The following is a 24463-nucleotide window of genomic DNA, read 5'->3' as shown; positions in this document are numbered from 1 at the left end:
TGTATTTTGGGAATGGAGGAAAATGTTAAAAACGGTATTTTAGCGTTTTTTACACTATAAAATTTGATCAAAATCTTGTTTTGATTCAAAATAACTTGTTATAATGCCATATAATGACATTTTTGAGTCATTTCTATTAAAATATTATGTTTTTCATTGATACTTTACGACAGAAAATGCAAATTTGTTTAAATAAACACCAAATCACTGTAAAATCGCATAAAATAACATTTTGAGAAAAAAAGAAGAAAAAGATTTTTTGACCTTAAATATCTTCTTTTTACGTTCCGCAGAAGCTATATACCAATTTTCAGACAAATCGGAGATCCAAATTTTTTTGCCTGAGTGATTTGACATGGAATGTACCTTTTACATTTTCATTTAATTTACTTACGGTTTTTGTTCAGAATTTTGAAGAAACGCTTGGTTTGACATAAAATTTGGGACACGCATAGCTAACATGTTAAAGAAAAAAAGTGATATTGTGCCGATATGTGCTTTTGATCTGGAGGTGAGTTTCGTCCGTTATCGGGGATGAAAACAAATACGTTCAAATAAGTCCGGAATTGGATAAACTGACTAATTCTAAGCAATTTCTATTTTATAGAGTTTTTCACTAAGTCAATACTTGTAGAGATATTTGCGAGTGAATATGTTCATTTTTCAACAAAAAAAAACACGTTTTTAGACGGTTTTTCGCAAATAACTCAAAAAGTAGGTACCTACTTTATTGAAAAAAAAAAAAATAGCAAATAGCAAATATAGCTTATAGAAAAGTGAAAAAATGGTATATGTGTCAGGTCTGTAGACCCAGTAGAAGCAGAGTTATTGCTAAGCTTTGTTTTAAAACCAAGAGGAGTAGGTAAACTAACCCTAATAGCACACGACGTCCTCTGGACGTCCAAAATAGGTCCATTTTTGGTCCTAACGTCCATGGACTATAAATGGACGTTCTTTGGACGTCCGGCGTTGGACGTCCTTCGGTGGACTAAATATGTACGTCCTTCGGACGTCCGACGTTGGACGTCCTTCGGTGGACTAAATATGTACGTCCTTCGGACGTCCGATGTTGGACGTTCTTCGGGTGGAATAAATATGAACGTCCTTTGGACGTCCGTACTGGACGAAATACGGACGTTTGCTGATCGTCCATATTCGACATATTATACGAATTACGGGATAAAATAGCAAAATAATTCAATAAAATATTAACTTAATTATGTTAATAAAATAGTTTACATCGAAAAGATTTAATTCAAAATTGCACAGTTTAATATTCTAAACATGTTTTTGTTTTTTTTTGTAAAGTGTGAAAATCTTATTTGTAAATTATTTGTTACAATGTTTTATTATTCTAGTTACCAAGATGACATAAGTTTGCTAATTAATTCTAGTAAGCAAAAATATAATTTTTATCAATGTATCTGTACTAAAAATGAATCTTAAGAGCATCTTTTTGAAGTTGAATATACGTGGCCGTGCCCAAAATAGGTCCAGTCTTAGTCCTAATGTCTATGGACTATAAATGGATGTCCTTTGGACGTCTGACGTTGGACGTACTTCGGGTGGAATAAATATGAATACGGTGGACTAAAAATATACGTCATTCGGACTTCCGATGGTGGACGTCCGATGGTGGAATAAATACGATCGTCCTTTGGACGTCCGTACTGGACGAAATACGGACTTTTTGTGGACGTCTGAAAATCACCCCCACTACTTGGTTCCTCTGTTCACAAAACTATAACGATAGGCGATAGATTTTCGATTCACCCACCGATATCAGTTCGAAGTTGGAGAGTTGATCTCTCAGTCGTTGTCGTCGTTAGGGCTCCCGCGTAGAGTTTTATTCATTAACCACTGATTTTCATAATGTAAGAAATTATATTATATATGAATTAAAGTATAATATACTTATACATATACTATATATTACGTAAAACTATGAAGACGCTGTTTCACAACATAACACAGAGTCCGACCGCCTCATCGGGTCATTTAGAGCATCAATGCATAAGCCCATCCAATGGATTATTATGTGCCCCTTTGACATAGGCGCACAACATTTTAATCTACCACCCTGAGGATTCCTGCTCCTGGAGTTTTTCTGAAGTGCCGAAACAGTCTATGTTCCTGATTTCTCGATCAGATGAGGAGTTTTCGGAGCCATCAACCCCAGACAGCTACTGGAGCTCCACGTTGCAGCCAGTCACTTCTTGGTAAGTGAACGCCAAAGAGGAAGCATTCAGACTCTGCTGCTACCACCGTCTGGACATAGCCTATCGATCCCTGATGGCCTAGAGGACAAACTCACCGAGAATGATGGAAAAAACCACCAGCCAGGACAACTGGTATCCAAACATTGGTATTATTTACGTTTTTTATTACATTTGCATATTTTTTCATGCTCTTTGATATATATTTCTTATTCTTTCTGGTATATTTTTCATACATTTTTCAATCTTATGGGTGTTTGGTAAAAAATAGGCCATAGCTTAACCTTGGATTACTGAGCTTAAAATAGGTCGATTTAAGCTAACTTACTTTAGTACGAAAGATGATAATAACCGAAATACAGGGTGTCAAATTTAAACTTTTATTTTATTCTTGATTATTTCCTGGGCAATACATCAATTTTGGTGTTGAATTTAGATTTCTTGTCCCAAAAAAACCCCGCTTACCAAATTTCGTGATATTATCCCATGTTTGTTAGGAAATATTCAAGAATAAATAAAATAAAAGTTTAAATTTGACACCTTGTATTTCGGTTATTATCAACTTTAGTACTAACGTAAGTTAACTTAAATCGACCTATTTTACCCTCCGAAATCTAAGGTTAATCTATGGCCTATTCTTTACCAAACACTCTGTATAAGTACATATTTGTATTCTAGCCAATCTTTTTGATTTTCTATAAAGTATAGACTTCCTTGAATTTTGAATTACAATTGTTAAAGGAAAGTTTCGCTACCGCGGTCGCCTTTTGTTCGTCTTAACTTATTACCTCTACCCATAAAGTTCTTTTGTCAAACAGATTGGGTTGGTTATTGTACCTAGTAAGCAAAAAGTATTTATCTCAGTATTTTATAATCTATTTATAATATTGAATTATCTAAAGACAGAAAGCGAAGGCGGATGAAAAAAAATTAGACAAAAGTTGAATGATTATTATAATATTATAATATAATATTACACTATACAGTGAGCACGTAAAGGTTGGAATAAATTCATTTTCTCAAGAATGGACGATTTTGGAAAAAAATCCTGAAACATATCAATTTTTATTTTTAAATTACGACTTTTTGGCATATATATTATACTAGTGACGTCACCCATCTGGGCGTGATGACGTCATCGATGAATTTTTTAAATGAAAATAGGGATCGTATAATAGCTCATTTGAAAGGTAATTCAATTCTCTATTCAGTAATATAAACATTAACATAATTATCTATACAGGGTGTCCAAAAAAAAATTTTTTGAATTAATTTAATTGACATAAAAAGAAGAATGTGCGTAATTTATTTAATTCAAAATACATTTTACTGCTATCAGAAGACAACAAAAAATGTTTATTTGGCAAATAAATATTGTTTTTTGCTTAAATTCAATATTAAAGCAGCCACCCACCAGCCTCGTGACAGTTTGAATATTTAATTTAAGCGAAAAGCCATGAATATTTTTCAAATAAACATTTTTTTGTTTTCTGTGAGCAGTAAAATGTATTTTGAATTAAATAAATTACATACATTCTTCTTTCCATGTCAATTAATTTAATCAAAAAAAAAATTTTTGGACACCCTGTATAAATAATTATGTTAATGTTTATATTACTGAATAGAGAATTGAATTACCTTTCAAATAAGCTATCACACGACTCCTATTCTCATTTAAAAAAATCATCGATGACGTCATAACGCCCAGATGGGTGACGTCACTAGTATGATATATATGCCAAAAAGTCGTAATTTAAAAACAAAAATTGACCTGTTTCGGGATTTTTCTCCAAAATCCTCCATTCTCAAAAAAAAAATGAATTTATTCCAACCTTTACGTGCTCTCTGTATAATAAGTATACATAGATAGAATATCTTCTTTTTAAGAAATTATCCATTATCTCCAAATGAGCAAGGTGTCGATTTGAAATAATATGTATATGTATAATATAGAGCCCATTACGCACCACCTTAAAAATTGAGCATTTTTGATGTCTCGAATTTCCTAAACCAGTTGTCCCATCTAAGTGATTTTTTTTATAATATTATAGCCTAGGCTATAGGTTACTTCCTTAAGCTTGTCATGCACGGGGAGCTATATACTGTAATATATATTATATCACATCGCTCTCTATAGTAATGAGTGAGCCTGCACACACGGAACCATTAGTTCCGTGTCTCCAGGCTCACTCATTTCTATAGGGAGTTATATGATATAATATACATAATATATTACAGTATAGCTCCCCGTTCATGACAAGCTTAAGGAGGTAACCTGTAGCCTAGGCTATAATATTATAAAAAAAAATCACTGAGATTGGACAACAGGTTTAGGAAATTCGAGACATCAAAAATGCATCATTTTAAGGTGGTGCGTTAATTTCTTGGAGAAGTGTAATTGTAATTTAATGTAAATAATGTAATATCCAATAATTGTAATTTAATATAAGATGTAATCTAAGTTCCTTAAAAAATGTATTTTTTATTTCCCACAATACATTCTCCACAGGTCTAAATATCGTCGCTAGACGTCCACCGAACGTCCTCTCAGGACGTTAGATGGACGTTCGGCAGCACGACATTGGACCAAACTGGGACGTCCTATGAAGGTCCAATTGACGTCAACCGAACGTCCCCTCGGACTTTAGGTGGACGTCCATTGGACGTTAGATGGACGTCCCTTGGACGTTTGGCAACGAGGCATTTGGACCAAACTAGGACGTCCTGTTAAGGTCCAATTTACGTCCCCTAGGACGTCCGATTAAGGTCCAATTTACGTCCGATTAAGGTCCAATTTACGTTCGATTAACGTCCAATTTACGTCCGATTAAGGTCCAATTTAGGTCCCCTCGGACGTTAGGTGGACGTCCATTGGACATTTGGCAATGTGGCTTTGGACCAAACTAGGACGTCCTGTTAAGGTCCAATTTACGTCCCCTAGGACGTCCGATTAAGGTCCAATTTACGTCCGATAAAATCCAATTTACGTCCCCTCGGACCTTAGATGGACGTCCAATGGACGTTCGGTAGCGCGACATTTTGACCAAAATAGGACGTATAAAGGACGTTCCTCGGACGTAAACGGACGTCCTTAAAGTCCGTAAAGGACGTCCTATGGACGTCCATTGGACGTCCTTGTGCTATTAGGGTAAAAAGACAGATTCACACCCAAGAAAGTCACTAGAAATATCTTCAGATACATCTTCTTTTTTGGTTGATCATATCGGCCTTTGACGGTAATATTGACTAAAAATCTAAAAATAAAAGGAATAACCCAGAAAATGCAAAAATCGCTGATAAAATAAATAAACTAACCTATGAAATGCCAATAGTGTTAAAATTTTATAAATGTCATTATTGTCAAAATTTGATATGAGTAAAATTGCCTGAGGTTGTACCAATTACAAACAAGGTTTACGGCGCGGGAAATTTGAATTACTCCTCTTGGTTTAAAAACAGACTATAGTGAAAAATAAGCTCTTATATGTCAAATTCCAAATCGAATATTTTAACGTGAAATAAAAAAAATGAAACACTTTTCTGGGAAAACTTATTACAACTTTTTTAAAGTGTTTAAGAAAACGTTTATTTTTATTTTTTTAAAAAGTTTCTAGCAGCAAGAGTAAGCAAGTTACGCTCAAAATACAGTTGTTCCTTATTTTTTGGTTAAAAATATCGTAAAAATCTCCCTCTAATTAACAGCCCAAATGGAATTAATCGTTACCACTTCACAAGTAACTTTATGTATTGTTTGTGTTTGTAAGTTTCATCAGTTCAAAGTGCTTATTTGTGAAAAAATTTGGTTTTAAAGTAAATTTTAAATCTTTAATTTTGAAAAAAAAGACTTTTTTCAAAATAACTTTAAAATTATTAGTGATACCAAATATCTTAAAGAGTAAAAAATGTAGGTTTTGCTTTTTTAAATATTTGGGATTTTTTGATTTTCTGGAAGACACTCCCGGACTTATTTTGAACGTATGTTTTTTCACCCCCAAGAAGGGGTGAAAGTCACATCCAGGACAAGAGAACATATCGGCATAATCTCATTTTTTTCTTTGGCATTTTAGCTACGTGTGTGCCAAATTTCATGTCAATCCAAGCGGTTCTTTAAAATCTGGAGGTTTTGCGATATTTTACCGTGAGTGAATGGAATGATTGCCGTTGCCACTTTTAGATAAGAAGTCATTATCACAATGACATAGTCAGGTTAACTGAATTATATAATTATTGTTTTTATTATTAAATGTGAAAACCTAGAATTATCCATGTCTGTCCGTCAATAAACACAACTCCTCTGTTAGTAGGACAGAAAGAATGACAAATAAGGTGTCAAATGAAAGCCTATAACCAAAATATGATATTACATGTGAGAAGTTTGACCTCGGACTGGCGGTTCCAGAGTTGCAACCGAAAGTACTGTTTTAAATTCGTCGAAATAGTACATACTATTATTCAACGCGACTAAGAAAGACCAGAACAAATACATACTTCCGGTTTCATGCCTGTCTGTTCGTCCATATCTGTCGGTGAACAAAATTCATCCGTCATATCAACTGACAAAAAGTTACACGAAGAGTTCAAATATCGACTGCCGGTTCAACTTCCGGTCACTTTGGGTGAAAAATTAGAACTTACGATGTCCAATTGCTTGTTACAATTTTTTTATAAGTGTTCTACTCTATCTATTCTGACTTTTTCTATAACTTACTTAGATCACATATAATTTAATACAGTTTTGATGTCAGGGGCTTCAAAATTTATGTGGTGAGTTCCGGTATGTGATGAATGAAAAACGACTCCATAAGCAGAAGAAAAAAGTGTTCTTTAAAGTGTTCTCAAGACCTAAGACAATACATCGACTCACAAGAGCGTTGTCACAGTAGCAAAAATTCGAGTTGGGGTTCGAATTACTTTCTCATGCGGCTTAGTCTCCTGACTTGGCCCCCTCCGATTATTAAGTGTTCCCAAATCTGAAGAAATGACTCGTAAATAAAAAAATCAGCTGAGATAATTGAAGAAAAAAATAACTATTTTTCAGAGCTTTCAGAATCGTATTATGCGCACGGCATCGACATAAAAAATTTGTAAAACCGTTAAAATCGCTGTATTGAACATATTGAATAAAATTAAAGAATTTTCATGAAAACATGTTTTTCTTGAAAATATGTCTACTTTTATAGGACGCACTTCAGCAGTTCATAAAAAAAGCTTACAGACTTTCTAATGCTTTATGCTAAGTAGAAAAAATAACAAAAAATTTATTACTCATGAAGAAGATCAAGCAGCTAAATTTAAAGTAAAATCATTAGATGGCATATAAATAGATATGGAATAATGGAATAGAAGTTGATATCCACTTCTGAACCCACCTCAGAAGAAGTGGACGAAATAGAGTAATTGGGAGTCCTTCAAAGGTCACCTGAGCACTCAGAACCTAGTACCAGTGCATGCAGCTGCGATAATATTAAAGAGAAATCCGACAAAAGAATTGAGAGGGAACTCTGGACCAAATATCAAAAACCAGTGTAACCTAACACTTCCAGCTTCATATTAATAATAGAAAATCACCGAAAGACAAATATGTAATGTAAAGAATTAATATCTCAATATTCCGGTCTACTAAACAATAACGACTGGAAAAACATTAAAGTCTTTATTCAAGTCGTATATTCAAAAAATAAGACAAGTAGAGTAATAAATGGATAATTAAAAATTGCGAGAAACAGTGCAAGAAAATGATTTAATAGACCCGAAGACAAAACAAAAATTAATGTGCTAAATAAAAGTATTGATTCGTTACTGCAGAACTAGAACTGTTATATGGAGCTATACTAGTCTGGATCGGTGTAAATTAAATGAGAAAGAAAATAATATAATAAACACACTTTAAGAGCAGATAGAGAAAATATATGGATTATCAGAAGGTTCAAACGGCAGAATTATCAACGATAAACAAGAAACAGTCAACGAGATAATGATTCTGGACCAACTGTTTTATTATAATTAGGGGTACGGAATTTTCGTTTTTACGAAATAGATGCGAATTTCGGCGAAATTTTGAACACAAATGCGATAAATGTGAAATATGGAGTTTTTGTTTATTTCCGCGAAATACCTGCAGGTGCCCAACTCGCCCGTAAATAAGTAGGTAGTTACGTAGTAAATAAGGCATGGAAAGATTTTACGGAAAGTTTTCTATTGTACATAATTTTTGAAAGGTTGTTTATTTTCCTAACACGTGTTGAAACAGAAGGAACTTTCATTGTTCATCATTAAATAGATAAAGATAAGATAAGGAATTGATATTTTTCAATGTTGATTCTTTGAGAAATATAAATAATCCGACTGTTGTTATCTGCATTTCAGTCTTTTGTATTGGTAAAAATCTAAGTAGGAATAAAAGTCGGCTAATTCTTATTTTCTAAACATATAAATTAGTCAAACATGACAATCAGTGCTCATTCCGTCAATTTTTATTAAGAACATGGTCTATCAAAAAAGTTTTCATAGTAACATAAAGTTACTTAAAGTATCCCCTAAAATGGGACGCCCTAAAACAATTTTGAGTGATCGAGTCAAAGAATTTGCAACAGATGACCTATATCTGTGTGACACAAGACACAATTGCTACACAGTGCAGTTTTCCGTCATTTGCTAAAGCAGCATTACAGAGCATTTGGAGTCCAACGAACAGCGTAGACGCAGAACGATTCTTCAGCACATATAATATTGTAGTGACAGATCGAAGAACAGCTCTTAAAGAGTCGAATGTCGAAATTACAACGATGTTAGCTTTTAATTAATGTTTTCTGTTGTTTTACTCGTAGTTAAAAATAAATGCGAAATTTTGTAATTATAAAAAAAGTAAATGGGAAATTCATGTTTTTGTTTGCGAAAATTCCGTACCCCTAATTATAATTAGTTATAAAATAGCTTCAATGGGGAAAAGCTGTAAGCTTAGACCAAACACCAGTAGGGGGCATCCAATTAATTGAGGAAAAAAATTAAATGTATAACAATATTCACTTCATTTACTGAAAAGGCATTGTCCCGCAAGAATGGTTGAAATCACAATTAATAGCCCTACAAAAAGACAAGCGCTTAAAAGTGATAAGACCATTGAACAATAAGCATGTAAGCTACCTTTTAAACACATTCTCAAAAATTATCCATAACACAAGGATTGTTCCGAAATTCTTTTATAGACTTCAGGCAACAAATTCTCCTGATCATGTTTAAAAAACGTACGGAATGTACTAAATAAAAAAATATATTTTTATCATTTAAAAATATATACCCTTATACTATAACATAATTCTAACGTTGAATATATAATGCTTTCCTGTGGAGTATACAAAGGATGGTCTTGTTTTTCCCGCACGCTGCCTTGTTTAGTCTTCTTTGTCGTTTAATTCGTTAAATTCTATCCTCTTATGTCACGGCTTCAGGAAGCAGTGGATATATGCAGTGAACGGGAGGCCTATGTCGAACAGTGACCGAACGGAGCCTTTTCGCGTTTATCATGTAGAGAAGTCACTTGTCAAAAACTGGACATATGTAATCGTATCCAATTTGTTAAATACTGTCACATAATATGTCATGCACCTCTGTGCGTTAATCCATTTTATTTCTACAATTTTAAGGTGCTATTACATGCCGCCATTTTGATTTGTCTACAGTCGCATTCTGCCCGTTAAATCCCATCGTTTGAGGCGCTGTACGTCACGATTGGATCAATTGTAGCGAAGCTGCATGACTAAGGCCCTTTTAACATGTTGCTGTATTTGATTTTTCTGTGCCATTTTATATTATTTGTCAAATACTATTATTTGAGGTGCTGTACATCACGATTGGACCAATAGGACCGTAGATACAAGACTAAGGCCCTTTTGACATGCTGCTGTATTTGATTTTTCTATGTCATTGTATTCTATTTGACAAATCCAGTTATTTGAGGTGCTGTACTCCACGATTGGACCAATAGGAGCGAAGATACGTAAATAAGGCCCTTTTAGCATGTTGCTGTAATTGATTATTCTGTGCCATTGTATTCTGTTCGTTTAACCCTATCATTTGAGTTGCTGTATGTCACGATTGGACCAATAGGACCGAAGATACATAACAAAGGCCCTTTTGACTTGTTGCTGTATTTGATTTGTTTGTGTCAAATTTGATTCTATTTATGAAGTCCTATTATTTAAGATGCTGTACGTCACGATTGGACTAATAGGACCGAAGATACGCTACTAAGGCCCTTTTGACATGCTGTTGTATTTGATTTTTCTATGTCATTGTATTCTGTTTGTCAAATCCTATCATTTGAGGTGCTATACATCACGATTGGACTAACAGGACCGAAGATACATAACTAAGGCCTTTTTGACATGCTGCTGTGTTTTGATTTTTCTGTGTCATTGTCTTCTATGATGCCTAAGGCATGTCTATGATATGCCTTATTTTTAAACAAAACAAGTAATTGGACTTCGTAAGTCCTAGGTTTTCACCCAAAGTAATCGAAAGTAGAACTGGAAGACGATATTTGAATTTTACGTGTAACTTTGCGTGGATTGATATACGAATTTACTAATTTTGAGTCATTTTTACTAAACTTTGACATTTGTCACCTCATTTGTAATTCTACCCGGTATAATGGCGAAGGAGTTATATTGGCGGTCGTACGAACCGACAGAAAGATTGCCTAGGTCAAATATCTCACCTTTAGTACCATCCTTGGATTATAAGCTTTCATTTGACACCTCATTTATCACTCTAGCTGGTATAATGATGGAGGAGTTATATTCGCGGTCGTACGAACCGACGGAAAGACAGCCTAGGTCAAATATCTCACCTTTAGTACCATCCTTGGATTATAAGCTTTCATTTGACACCTTATTTGTAATTCTACCTGGTATAATGATCGAGGAGTTATATTCGCGGTCAGACAGACCGACGGACAGACCGCCAAGGTCAAATATGTCACCTTTAGTACCATCCTTGGATTATCAGCTTTCATTTGACACCTCATTTGTCATTCTACCTGGTATAATGATCGAGGAGTTATATTCGCGGTCGGACAGACCGACGGAAAGACAGCCTAGGTCAAATATCTCACCTTTAGTACCATCCTTGGATTATAGTCTTTTATTTGACACCTCATTTATCATTCAAGCTGGTATAATAATGGAGGAGTTATATTCGCGGTCGGAGGGGCCGACGCACAGACCGCCTAAGTAAAATATGTCACCTTTAGTACCATCCTTGAATTATAAGCTTTCATTTGACACCTCATTTGTCATTCTACCTGGTATAATGACGGAGGAGTTATATTCCCGGTCGTACGGACCGACGGACAGACCGTCTAGGTCAAATATCTCACCTTAAGTACCATCCTTGGATCATAAGCTTTCATCTGACACCTCATTTATCATTCAAGCTGGTATAATGATGGAGGAGTTATATTCGCGGTCGGACAGACCGACGGACAGACCGCCAAGGTCAAATATCTCACCTTTAGTACCATCCTTGGATTATCAGCTTTCATTTAACACCTCATTTGTCATTCTACCTGGTATAATGACAAAGAAGTTATATTCGCGGTCGTACGGACCGAAGGAAAGACAGCCTAGGTCAAATATCTCACCTTTAGTACCATCCTTGGATCATAAGCTTTCATCTGACACCTCATTTATCATTCAAGCTGGTATAATGATGGAGGAGTTATATTCGCGGTCGTACGAACCGACGGAAAGACAGCCTAGGTCAAATATCTCACCTTTAGTACCATCCTTGGATTATAAGCTTTCATTTGACACCTCATTTGTCATTCTACCTGGTATAATGATCGAGGAGTTATATTCGCGGTCGGACAGACCGACGGACAGACAGCCAAGGTCAAATATCTCACCTTTAGTACCATCCTTGGATTATAAGCTTTCATTTGACACCTCATTTGTCATTCTACCTGGTATAATGACGGAGGAGTTATATTCGCGGTCGTACGGACCGACGGAAAAACAGCCTAGGTCAAATATCTCACCTTTAGTACCATTCTTGGATTATAAGTGGATAATACAAAGTTTTCACATTTTTTCAAAATTGGGTGAAAACAACATGATGCCAGAATGATTTGTTGATGAAAATAATATATACATTCTCAAGTTGCCTATTTTTCGGTGTGGATAATATTATATTCAACAGTGATGCCAAATTTCTGATGCCAAAATGATTGATAATGAAAGTGGGATATACGTTTTCATGTATATAGCGGCAGCGACAAAACGGTAAAACACTGAACTAAATGTATATAATATTTTCACTGTACCATCATTTTGGACTCAAACATTTTATGGAATAAACTTATATAACTTAGTAAGGGATAAACAAAGAAAGCTGATATATTAAAGTAACATCAAGAAGTCAATTCTCTAACTACCGAGTTGATTAGACTTCTGGTAACAAGTGCAGAAAAAAAGTTATTAAGGTAGTGTAAAGTGGCATCGATATACAGATGCCACTTTGCAAGACGATGCCAAATCGATGGTAAATGCATAATGTATCGATGCCAAATTGATAGTAGGATGTATATATATATATATATATATATATATTAGAGCGGAGTAATTTTTTTTGTCATCGGGTCACAATCAATTTCTGATTCTACAATGAATTCTGGGAAAAAAAAACATTACACAATAGGTATCTGATGAATTTCGAGGCGCCACATTTTTCATTTTAGTTTTGAGGTACATCAGAACTCGTTATTTTACGACTTCTGATGTACATTGAGGTTGATTGTGGACAAAATTTCAACTTTTTTTATTACGGAAAAGTGTATTTTTGTAGCTTTTGAGACGAGGAATCCATTTTTGATATCTATTTTTACCAAAAACACTCACCAGGGGGCGCTACAATGCAATTTTATGAACATCAGAATTTGTCATTTTATGACTTCTGATGTACATTGCGGTTCACTGGGAACATATTTAAACATTTTTTTACGGAAAAGTGTATTTTAGGAGCTTTTGAGACAAGGAATTTATTTTTGATATCTATTGGTCCCAAAAGTACTCACCAGGGGGCGCTACAGTGCCATTTTTGTCATTTTACGACTACTTTTTTGGATAAAACAGTGTAAATATTATTTTTTCAAGGTTTTTATTTAATAGGCCCTGATTTTATGTTACAAAAAATAGGTAATATTAATTAGTTTATTATAAACTTTACTAAACAATATTTTGCTAAATTAAATTTATTTGAAATATAATAAATTAGATGTTTTTGAGTAACCAAACCACTCAATTTTGGATCAAAAAAATTTTGGATCTTCGATTTTTCTAAAACTTGATGTATAGCTTCTGAGGAACGTAAAAATAAGCTCGAGCTGAAACATTTAAGCCCGAACAGTCTTCTTCTTTTTTCTTAATTTGTATATTTTATCATAAAATATCAATGGAAAAATAGGGTATTAATACGAGGGACTCAAAAATGTCATTATAAGGCATTATAACAAATTAATATGATTCAAAACGAGGTTTTGGTCAAATTTTGGTGTAGAAAACGTTAGAATGCCGTTTCTTACATTTTCCTCCATTCCCAAAATATTGTATATTTCGATTTTGCTGATCATCTTGGCAATATTTTGCCAAGCATAATTCCTGTCATTTGACATGTTCTACGTGTCGGACTTATGACTTATTAAAATGTCCAGTTGGTGATAAATAGCAGTCTGATTTTCGCAAATGTGTGTGTGTTTAATGAAAGGGTAACAAATCAATTGGAAGTTCTGCCTGAAAAAATATATGGGACGTTTTCGTAGTCTGACGTTCCAAATTTTTAACCTGTTCCCCAATTAAAACTTCCCCTCTTCCAGTGTTCCCATATATCAAAGTTTGTCCGACTAGACACCCTTAAGCTATTAACAAATTTTCAGCTTGCTATTAATCAACTTTTTTTTACGCGGGATCCAGGCCTATCTTAATTGTAAGATTTTTATACCTTTTTGTCTTGGAGTTATATGACTCTACCAGATGTAATACGTTCGTATTAGTAGGGGAGGCAGGTGTGTTAAATTTGCAGTTACTCGAGCGTTATGGTGACCTATTGGATTGTGAAAATTAAGTCCGAAAACCAAAAAAACTTAAGTCAAGTTTTCCATTTTACTGGAGACTTTCCATTTTTTTATTTTAAATTCCAGAAATCATTTTTTCCGATTACAGTGCCATCTATCCATAATTCGAAAAAATGTCTCGAAGAAAAGTTACTTATATTTACCTAAGAAATCCAAATCTGCAATAAAAAAAATGGAGAATCCTATTTTAATGTTTTAAAGTAACCCCCCGCCTCACCACCGTGGGTGGTCGTGTTTGATGTCATTTGATAGATTTTTAAAAAATATTGAACACGTAGTTTTCAGTTTTTCGATCTGACGTTCATTTCCGACGATGAAAGTTGTGAAACTTTGTGACTCATCCATTTCCTTACGGATCCGCTCAAATCGCAATATTTTTTAAATATACTGCATGTACTACTTATCTTATCTTAATCTGATGCAGTGGCGTACTGATAGATCAGCGGGCCCTGGTTCCAGTTGGGATGCGGGCCCCTGCCCAAAACATTCAATATAAATAAAATATTTCATAAAAACTCAAACTAATTTATAGTCCATTTACTCACGGTTTTTGCTGTCAATTTTAAAGAACTGCTCGGATTGAGATGCAATTTGGCATACAGAAAGCTAACATGTCAAATTAACAAAAAATTAATACTTAAAAAAAAATTTTTTTCAAAATAACTCAACTTCAAAAATCTCAACTACCTAGTATAAAAAAATATAGGTTTTGCTATTGTGAATATTTTGGACTTTTTGTTTTCCTGACGACAAAAATTGGTTATAAGATATGTCTGTTCAAATTTTGCATATACTTGTGATTAGTGACTCGTTTAAGCCATTTTGACTACAGCCTTTTCAAAAATAAGCACTTTGAACCAACGAATCTTACATATCTAACTGCTACAATTTTCTTAATATGTCACAAGTAAATACTTTGCCTAACCTTAATGATACATTTTTAGATCTAGTTTTCTGTACGCAGAGGGATGCAGTTGTGTTGATTTCTACTGATATTCTATTGAATACTTCTCAGCATCATTCAGCTTATACTATATTGTTACCAGCAGCTAATTTAAATTTGTTTCTTAAATATGATGTCTTTTATCATGATTTTAAAAAATGTAATTATCAGGTTTTAAATGAACATTTAGCATCAATTCCTTGGCATGAGGTATTAGATGTATCAGATATTAATTGCTGCATAGATAATTTTTACCATGTTTTATATGACGCCATCAGTATGTTTGTTCCTGTCAGTCGGTTTAAATCATTGAACTTTCCTGTTTGGTTCTCACGAGAATTGATTGAACTTGTCATACAGAAAAAAATAGCTCACCGGAATTTTAAAGCATCAGGCAACTCATATGAGGAATTTTCAGTGCTAAGGGAAAGATGTAAATCATTACAAGCAGTATGTTATAAAAACTATTTAGAGAATATTCAAGCAAATCTTTCAAGCAATCCCCGCTCTTTTTGGAGACATGTTAATGCTACACGTGGGTCTAACACTTATCCTAATGTGATGTCTAATGAAGGTGGGGATGTAATAGCTCAGTGTGGTGAGGAGATAGTCAATCTATTTGCCAATTATTTTTCGGGTACATATAATGATAGTGAGTATAATTTACCTAACTTTGAATTAGACTACAGTGTTGATATCCAAACTCTGGAATTTAGTCTGACTGATGTTTTTGAGGGAATTATGAGTTTAAAAACTACATATTCTTCAGGGCCTGATGGTATACCTGCAGCACTTATTAAGAACTGTGTGTTTTCCCTTTGTAACCCTTTACAACAAATTTTTAATTTATCATTATCATCATCTATATTTCCACATTATTGGAAAAATAGTTTTCTTACACCTATCCATAAATCTGGCAATCGCGAGTGTGTAAATAATTATAGAGGTATAACTATTCAATCAGCAATCCCAAAACTTCTAGATAAATTGGTATCGATGGGTCTTACCTGGGCTTGCCGAAACATAATTGTTGATGAGCAACATGGTTTTTCTAACGGAAAGTCAACTGTAACAAACCTTGTTAACTACCAACAATACTTGTTGGGTGCATTTGAGAATAAGATTCAGGTCGACAGCATTTATACTGATTTCTCAAAGGCATTTGACAGGGTTAATCATAACCTGTTGGTTCATAAACTTCGTGCATCTGGCTTTGGTGAACCCATTGTTAATTGGATTAAAAACTTTTTGATGGGTCGTACACAACAAGTGCGTATCAACAATTATGTTTCTAAAGAATTCCATTGTTGTTCTGGTGTCCCACAAGGGTCTCATTGTGGTCCCTTGCTCTTTAACTTGTTCGTTAACGATATTGGTAAGGCTATCAAAAACTCACACTTTCTACTATTTGCTGATGATCTTAAGTTATTTCGTTACATACAGGATATATCAGATAAAGATCTCCTGCAAGATGATGTTAATAATATATGTTTATGGTCGAAACAAAATGGTTTAAGCCTAAACCCGACTAAATGTTCTTGTATTTCATTTGGTCGTATAAATAATCTAACAGCTAATAGATATGTTCTTAATAATGTACTCTTGAATTCAGTTACTGAGATTAAAGATTTGGGTGTATTATTGGATTGTGCATTGACATTTAGAAGCCATTATCTTAAAATTAAGGAAACAGGATTTCGCAATCTTGGGTTTATTTATCGCAACAGTCATGATCTCTCACCTACTGTATTCAAATTACTGTACTGCTCTCTAGTGCGCTCAGGACTTGAATACTGCTCTGTTGTTTGGTCTCCATTTCATCAAGTCTACATTGATGGATTGGAGAGCGTTCAGCGGAAGTTTCTAAGATCTTTGGCTTATAAAGCACATACTAATATAAGAAATACTGAAAATTTTGTCATAGATTATTCTGGAATAATGTCTCAATTTAACATTGCTACACTGAAGAACCGCAGGTTGAGAGCTGATATGTTGTTTTTATTTAAACTTCTAAACAATGATATTAATTGTCCCTCGTTGTTGGATAATGTGTACTTCAATACAATTCATAGAACTCGACACACTGCACTCTTTCATATTCCTTTTCATAGAACTGAGTATTCTCGTCATTTTCCCTTGTCGAGAATGCTCAGTTTTTGCAATGACATGAAACTTGATCCATTCTGTCTAGGCATTAATGACTTCAAGAGGCAACTAGAGAATTTAATGAGTTAAATATGTGATATTTTTCATTTTTTAACTGTGATTTGATATATGTACTGTGTTATTTTACAAATTTTATTGGTTAATTGTCTTACATTCATTGTTTTTTATACATGATCTTACTTATTCTATTTTTTTTTTGTTTTTGTATTTTGTAAATGGTTCTACCGTAGAAATAAATAAATAAAAAAAAATATCTTATAAACAATAAAGTAAAGTAATTTGTGAAGCGGTAACGATTAATATCATTTCGGATGCTAATTATAAGGTGATTTTGACGACTTTCTTTACCAACCAAAAAAAAGATACTAACATTATTTTGATCGAAATTTACTTACTTTTGATGTTAGAAACTTAAAAAAACAACAATAGGCTATTAAAACAGTAAATTAATATTAATCCTATCGTTCTTCATACTCACATGATTCATCACTTTACGCCAGCCGTTTTTATAAATAATGAAACTCAAAAACTTTCTACATCCAAAATTAGTCATAATTAAAAACATTAATACCGGAAAACTAACACAGCATTTAAAAATGAACATTGGAATAGAATTTATATGAACAAAATAGATTCTCAAATTGCATAATATGATACATTTATAAATAAGTTAAATAATTTCATACAAACCTCTAGGGAGATAAAACGGTTAAATAAAAAAACCTTGGATAACGGTAGGGCTGATATATTTTATCAAACGACGAGAATTTCTTAAAAAGAAATTAGTGTCTAGTTATCCTTACCACTATTGTCTATATTTAGAATTTAATTTAAATTTTTAAGAATCACCTACCTATATAAAAGTACAGGCTGAATGATAAATGATAACGGTTCTATAAGCACCAGTATCGACCCTATTGTATTGGGATTATTGCAATAAAACTTGCAATGCATATTTACAACTTTGTAGTATACCGACATCTTAAGGGTCGTTTAAACACAGCGATAAATCAAACAACTTATCAAGGTCAATCGAGTTGTTGCAACTTATCATTGTGTGTAAACGGTGCATCGCACAACTTATCAAAGTTGGAGTTGGGTTGAAGGTGGTATCGCATTGAATCGCAGCGTCTAAACAGCGTTTCAACTTGTCATCACAACTAGTTGCTGTGACTTATCGTTGTGTTTAAACGACGCTTTATTCATGAATCGTGCTAATATAAGTGTTTGAGTTATCACGTGTAGGCAGGCCCTGGCGGTTAGTCTTTATCAGTTGAAACATGTTTGGAAAGCAGGTAAATAAAATGTGTAGGGAACCTTACAACAGCATTCCCTGTATTTCAATAAAAAACTTTGTTTTCAAAATTTTTGAGGAATAATTAATTATTCTTGTTTTTACCTACACAAGTACCTACACAAAAATGAAAACCTGTTAAGCAGTTACATTTCTTATCTATGTACTTGTGTAGTTCAAAATGTCCCTATCAAATTAGAAACAAAAGAAGCAAAAAGCGCATTAAAGCGGGCCCCCACGGGGCCCGGGCCCTGGTCCCGCGGAACCATGCTCAGTACGCCACTGATCTGATGATTTCGAGATTTTCTAATAATAAATTCTTTCGGACCCTCCTTAACGAAATCCCCTGTAGTCAGAGTCCATATATGGTAGGGGTACATTTACAGGGTACAATGTTTCTCCCCATGTGATATTCTGACGTGCTCGAGAAACTGCAGAAATCCCCGCTTGGGCTCCCCTACTATTCCAAGTAATGAAGCTTAATATAGGACAAAACCTCGCAATTTTTACAGAATGGATCGATTTGCTTGAAAATTTGAGAATAAGTAGTGAATAGTCCAAGGATCAAAATCTATATGATGCCGAAAGGCGCTTTTACCATGGCGGTGTTTGACACCCCATCTCGGGGGTGGAAATTTTATATTATATTTTGACTGCAAAAGTTGATAAAAATATTCATTCTAAGCAAAAAATATTCTATACATTTTTTTGATAAAATTAATAGTTTTCGATTTATTCGCTATCGAAAGTGTTAGTTTTATATCGAAAAAATCAATGTTTGTTGATATAGGCTCATTTACGATTCACTCAATTTTTGCGGTAGAAAAAATGTTTCAAACCAGCTTCTTGGAAATTAAATAACCTACAATTTCATATTTAAACATTTTTTCGTATCTCTGTTGCTAATCTTTCTATTCTGAAGAAAATGTGATTTTTTACCAAACTACAAATATTCGTTATTCGCTTTTAACTCCAGGTTTATAAAAACTAATCATTCTAAGCCAGTCAAACTTCTAGAATCTATTAATAATACATAAACAAAGAAGAGTAAATAAGGCCAATGACCAAAAACACCGCTAACTGACATTATTGTGCTTCCAACTGGATTTCTCCTTTTTTTTTTCAAAAAAATATATTGATTTTTTAACCGTAACTTTTTATTTTTTATCTTAGCAAGTTTTGTAAAAAATAATTTTGTAGGTTTTTGTATGATCTTTAAGCCTATTGATATTAAATCTTTTTAAAATACTCAGTCGCAAAAAGAGGTGACTTTGAGAGGGTTGGTAAAGGTGGTTTTTGCATGTTGTTACAAGTTTTAATTGTCAATAGCTCACTTAATTTTTGCCGTGGAAAAAATTTTTGCAAATCATTTTCTTGGGAATTAAATAAGCTACAATTTCGTATTTAAACATTTTTTGTATCTCTGATTCTAATCTTTCTATTCTGAAAAAAAAAAACATTTTTTCCAAACTACAAAAAATCGTTATTCGCTTTTATCTCCATTTTTTTAAAAACTAATCATTGTAAACCGGTCAAACTTCTAGAGCCTATTAATAATACATAAATAAAGAAGACCAAATAAGGTCAATGACGAATTATAATTAGCGTGGTGATTAGGGAGTTGCTTCCTATCACTTTTTCGCTGAAAAAAATAGGGACTGACATTCTTTTTATTATAAGTCACTTAATTTTTAAGCTAGAGACCTTTGTTTTATGTCTAGAGATAGAGATTTTTAAATACTTTAAATTAGTTTAAACAAGTTGTTTCAAAAAATGCATAGTTTTCCCGTCTTTTGACTTTGAAACTACAATATTTACATTTGACGAAGAAGAGCTAACATAATAAACTATAGCTCTATTAGGTACTATTGGTCTTAAAGAAAATTAAGAAAAACGGTTTTATTTATTTTTTCAAAAGGTACATTTTTATTAAGTAAAGTTGTTTTGATAAAACGAAAACTTTTGGAGTTATTAGCAGAAAAACAAATAAAAACATTGATTTTTTCGATATAAAACTAACACTTTCGATAGCGAATAAATCGAAAACTATTAATTTTATCAAAAAAATGTATAGAACGTTTTTTGCTTAGAATGAATGTTTTTACTAACTTTTGTGATCAAAATATAATAAAAAATTTCCACCCACGAAATGGGGTGGCAACCACCCCCATGGTAAAAGCGCCTTTCGGCATCATATAGATTTTGATCCTTGGACTAACCACTAATTATTCTCAAATTTTCAAGCAAATCGATCCATTCTGTAAAAATTGCGAGGTGAAAAGCTTCGGTTCCTGGACTATACCTAATATAAAAGTAATCTTTAAAAAGTAGAATTATTAATTTTTTAAAATTTTATAATTATCAAGTTAATGTTAAATATTTTTAATAACACAGAATTAATATCTACTAAATAAAAATAAAAGAAAAAATAATAATATTAACATTTTTTTACTCACAAAATGACGCAAATTGCACTGTAGCTCCCCCTGGTGAGTATGTTTGGTACAAATAGATAAAAAAATGAATTCCTCGTCTCAAAATCTACTAAAATACACTTTTTCGCAAAAAAATGTTTAAAATTTGTACACAATCACCCGCAATCTACATCAGTAGTCAGAAAATGACAACTTCTGATGTTCATAAAATTGCATTGTAGCGCCCCGTGGTGAGTGTTTTTGGTAGAAATACATATCAAAAATGGATTACTCGTCTCAAAAACTACTAAAATGCAATTTTTCGTAAAAAATGTTTAAAATTTGTACACAATCACCCGCAATCTACATCAATAGTCATAAAATGACAACTTCTGATGTTCATAAAATTGCATTGTAGCGCCCCCTGGTGAGTGTTTTTGGTAGAAATACATATCAAAAATGGATTGCTCGTCTCAAAAACTACTAAAATACACTTTTGCGTAAAAAATGTTTAAAAGTCTACAATCAAACGCTATGTACATCAGAAGTCATAAAATGACAACTTCTGATAATCATAAAATTGCAATGTAGCGCCCCCTGGTGGGTGTCTTTGGTACAAATAGATATCAAAAATGGATTCCTCGTCTTAAAAGCTACTAAAATACACTTTTCCGTAAAAAAAAGTTTAAAATATGTCCACCATCAACTGCAATGTAGATCAGAAGTCATAAAATGACAATTTCTAATATTCATATAATTGTATTGTAGCGCCCCCTAGTGAGTGTTTTTGGTAGAAAAACATATTAAATTTAAATTTCTCGTCTCAAGAAATACAAAAATTCACTTTTCCGTAAACAAAGTTTAAAACTTGTCCACAATTAACCGCAATGAACATCAGTAGTCATAAAATGACAACTCCTGACGTTCAAAAAATTGCATTGTAGCGCCCCCTGGTGAGTAATTTTGGTAAAAATAGATATCAAAATGGATTCCTCGTCTCAAAAGCTACTAAAATAAACGTTTCCGTAATAAAAAAAGTTGAAATTTTGTCCACAATCAACCTCAATGTACATCAGAAGTCGTAAAATGACGAGTTCTGATGTACCTCAAAACTAAAATGAAAAATGTGGCGCCTCGAAATTCATCAGATACCTATGGTGTAATGTTTTTTTTTCACAGAATTCATTGTAGAATCAGAAACTGATTGTGACCCGATGACTTTTTTTTTGTCATATAAATTACTCCGCTCTAATATATATATATATATATATATATATATATATATATATATATATATATATATATATATATATATATAACACTATCTTAGGTTATACGCCAGTCAATGGGAGCAAGAATAGGATATTACCTCCAAATTATATCCTACTGCATGGATTTTAATGAAATTTTGGGCCTAGCCTCTACTTATCTCCTAATTCAAAGTCTACCCTAAGCCGATGTGTGCTTTTATCTTGAGGGGTGGTTCCCACCCTTTCTAAGGGGTGGGAAGGGTTAAAGGTCCAGTACATTAAAAAAACTAAGCGAGATATGGTGCAAACAAAATTGATACTTAACTAATGTATTTTAAGAAAAAAATGAGAAGTAATTTTAACCCCCATCCACCAAAATGTAAATGCATCGTTTTTTTTCTACAATACCTTTTATTATAGTGTTATTTCTATGTTCAAAAAGGTGGACGGGTTTAAAATGAATGGTTTTTGAACAAAAAAATTACACTTTTATAAAAAGAAGTTTTTTATAATAAAACCTTTTTATTATTTATAGGGGAGAATATAAAATAATTTGACGTTATAAAATGCTTAAACTTCCAAAAATTACATTATAATAAAAAAGTACTTTTTATAATAACACGGTTTTGTTATATACAGGACACAACATGTTTTGAAAGAATAAAATGTGAATTTTTAGTAGGTGGATTAACTGTTAAAGTTATAATTCCAAAAATTACACTAGTATAAAAAAGTACTTTTTATAATAAGAAGGTTGTTTAAAATGGTATATTATATAATATTTATATATAATAATTAACTTATAAAATATGAATTTTAAGTATATCAACTTTTAATTATTTATTAAAAAAATTAAAAAAAGATACGCAACATCCGTGTTCGAACTAAGGAACTCTCGATCTGCAGTCTAATGCCACTGACCCACCATCAATTTGTAGATATCGATTTATTACCGTACTTTAAAATATCATTGCATTAGTCACTTTTTTAAAATAGTTTGAAATAAAAAACAAATCGATTTATCCATACAGGGTGATTGATTAGTGGGGTAAATCTCCGTAGATTTGTTATAGTAATAGATAATATAATATAATAAATAGCAATAAAAGTTAATAACAAAAATTGTAGCCAAAAATGATTACAGATTGATAATCAGTAATCGTAAATTGTCAGTTTTAGACGATTTAGTCATGGCTTACCTAAAATTTGGATAGATTTATACACGTAATTAATAATTTGCTCTGAAAAATGAAAATATCTCGACAACTAATAAATTTAGACATAGGGAATGTTATATAAAAATTAAAGTACGGTAATAGTACTTTTCGATAGTGACACAGGGTGTAGTAGGTAGGTGATAAAATACAGGGTGTTTCATTTAAAATTACTGAAAAAATAATGTACTTGCGTTTTTACTCACCCTGTATTTAATATAAATAAAATTAGCAATATCGATCATTTATGTAAATTATGACAATAAACAAGAAAATCTGGCATCAATAAACGATTGGGAAGTTGAACTTGTTACGATTTTCATATAAAATTGGTTATAACTTTGTAAATACCTTGTATAACATACTAAACCTTTATATTTATGTAATGGAGAAGTTAAGATGATTTCGAATATAGAATAAAATACAGGCTGTTCCATTTAAAAAGAACATAACTTTGATCTGCCACTATGTTATCGAACACCCTGTATCATTCTAACTAATTTTCTAATGTTAAGTTCAAAGTTAGCTACAATTTTTGTTATCAACTTTTATCGCTATCCGTTACTATAATAACGGATCTACGGAGCTTTGCTCCACTCATCAATCACCCTGTATAATAGCAGTTAAATATTACATTGTTAGCTAGTTGAAACCCATTCTGAAAATTTCAGTTACCTACGTAGCCTAGAACTATTTTTAAAATGGATTACAAAATTTGCGGAGTCCGTGACAACAACCAAGCCAAGTATATAAAAAGGTTTTAAAAAGATCAAATTATAGAGCGCATTTTTAAATTTTCGTAAAAATCTTCCTTTTTCTCCTTTTAACTTGAAAATGAT

The 24463-nt window shown here is 32.8% G+C and overlaps 1 protein-coding gene across 1 annotated transcript in view; it reads left to right on the top strand.

The window, feature by feature from the left end:
* Positions 1 to 24463, top strand: part of LOC126883383 (zinc finger protein Xfin-like) — a 105434-nt gene that overhangs the window by 21104 nt on the left and 59867 nt on the right. The window lies entirely within an intron of this gene.

The sequence above is a fragment of the Diabrotica virgifera genome, chromosome 4, assembly GCF_917563875.1.
Source record: "Diabrotica virgifera virgifera chromosome 4, PGI_DIABVI_V3a".
Lineage (NCBI taxonomy): Eukaryota > Metazoa > Arthropoda > Insecta > Coleoptera > Chrysomelidae > Diabrotica > Diabrotica virgifera.
Note: the sequence above shows the minus strand (reverse complement) of the source record. Positions and strands in the feature narration are given on the sequence as shown.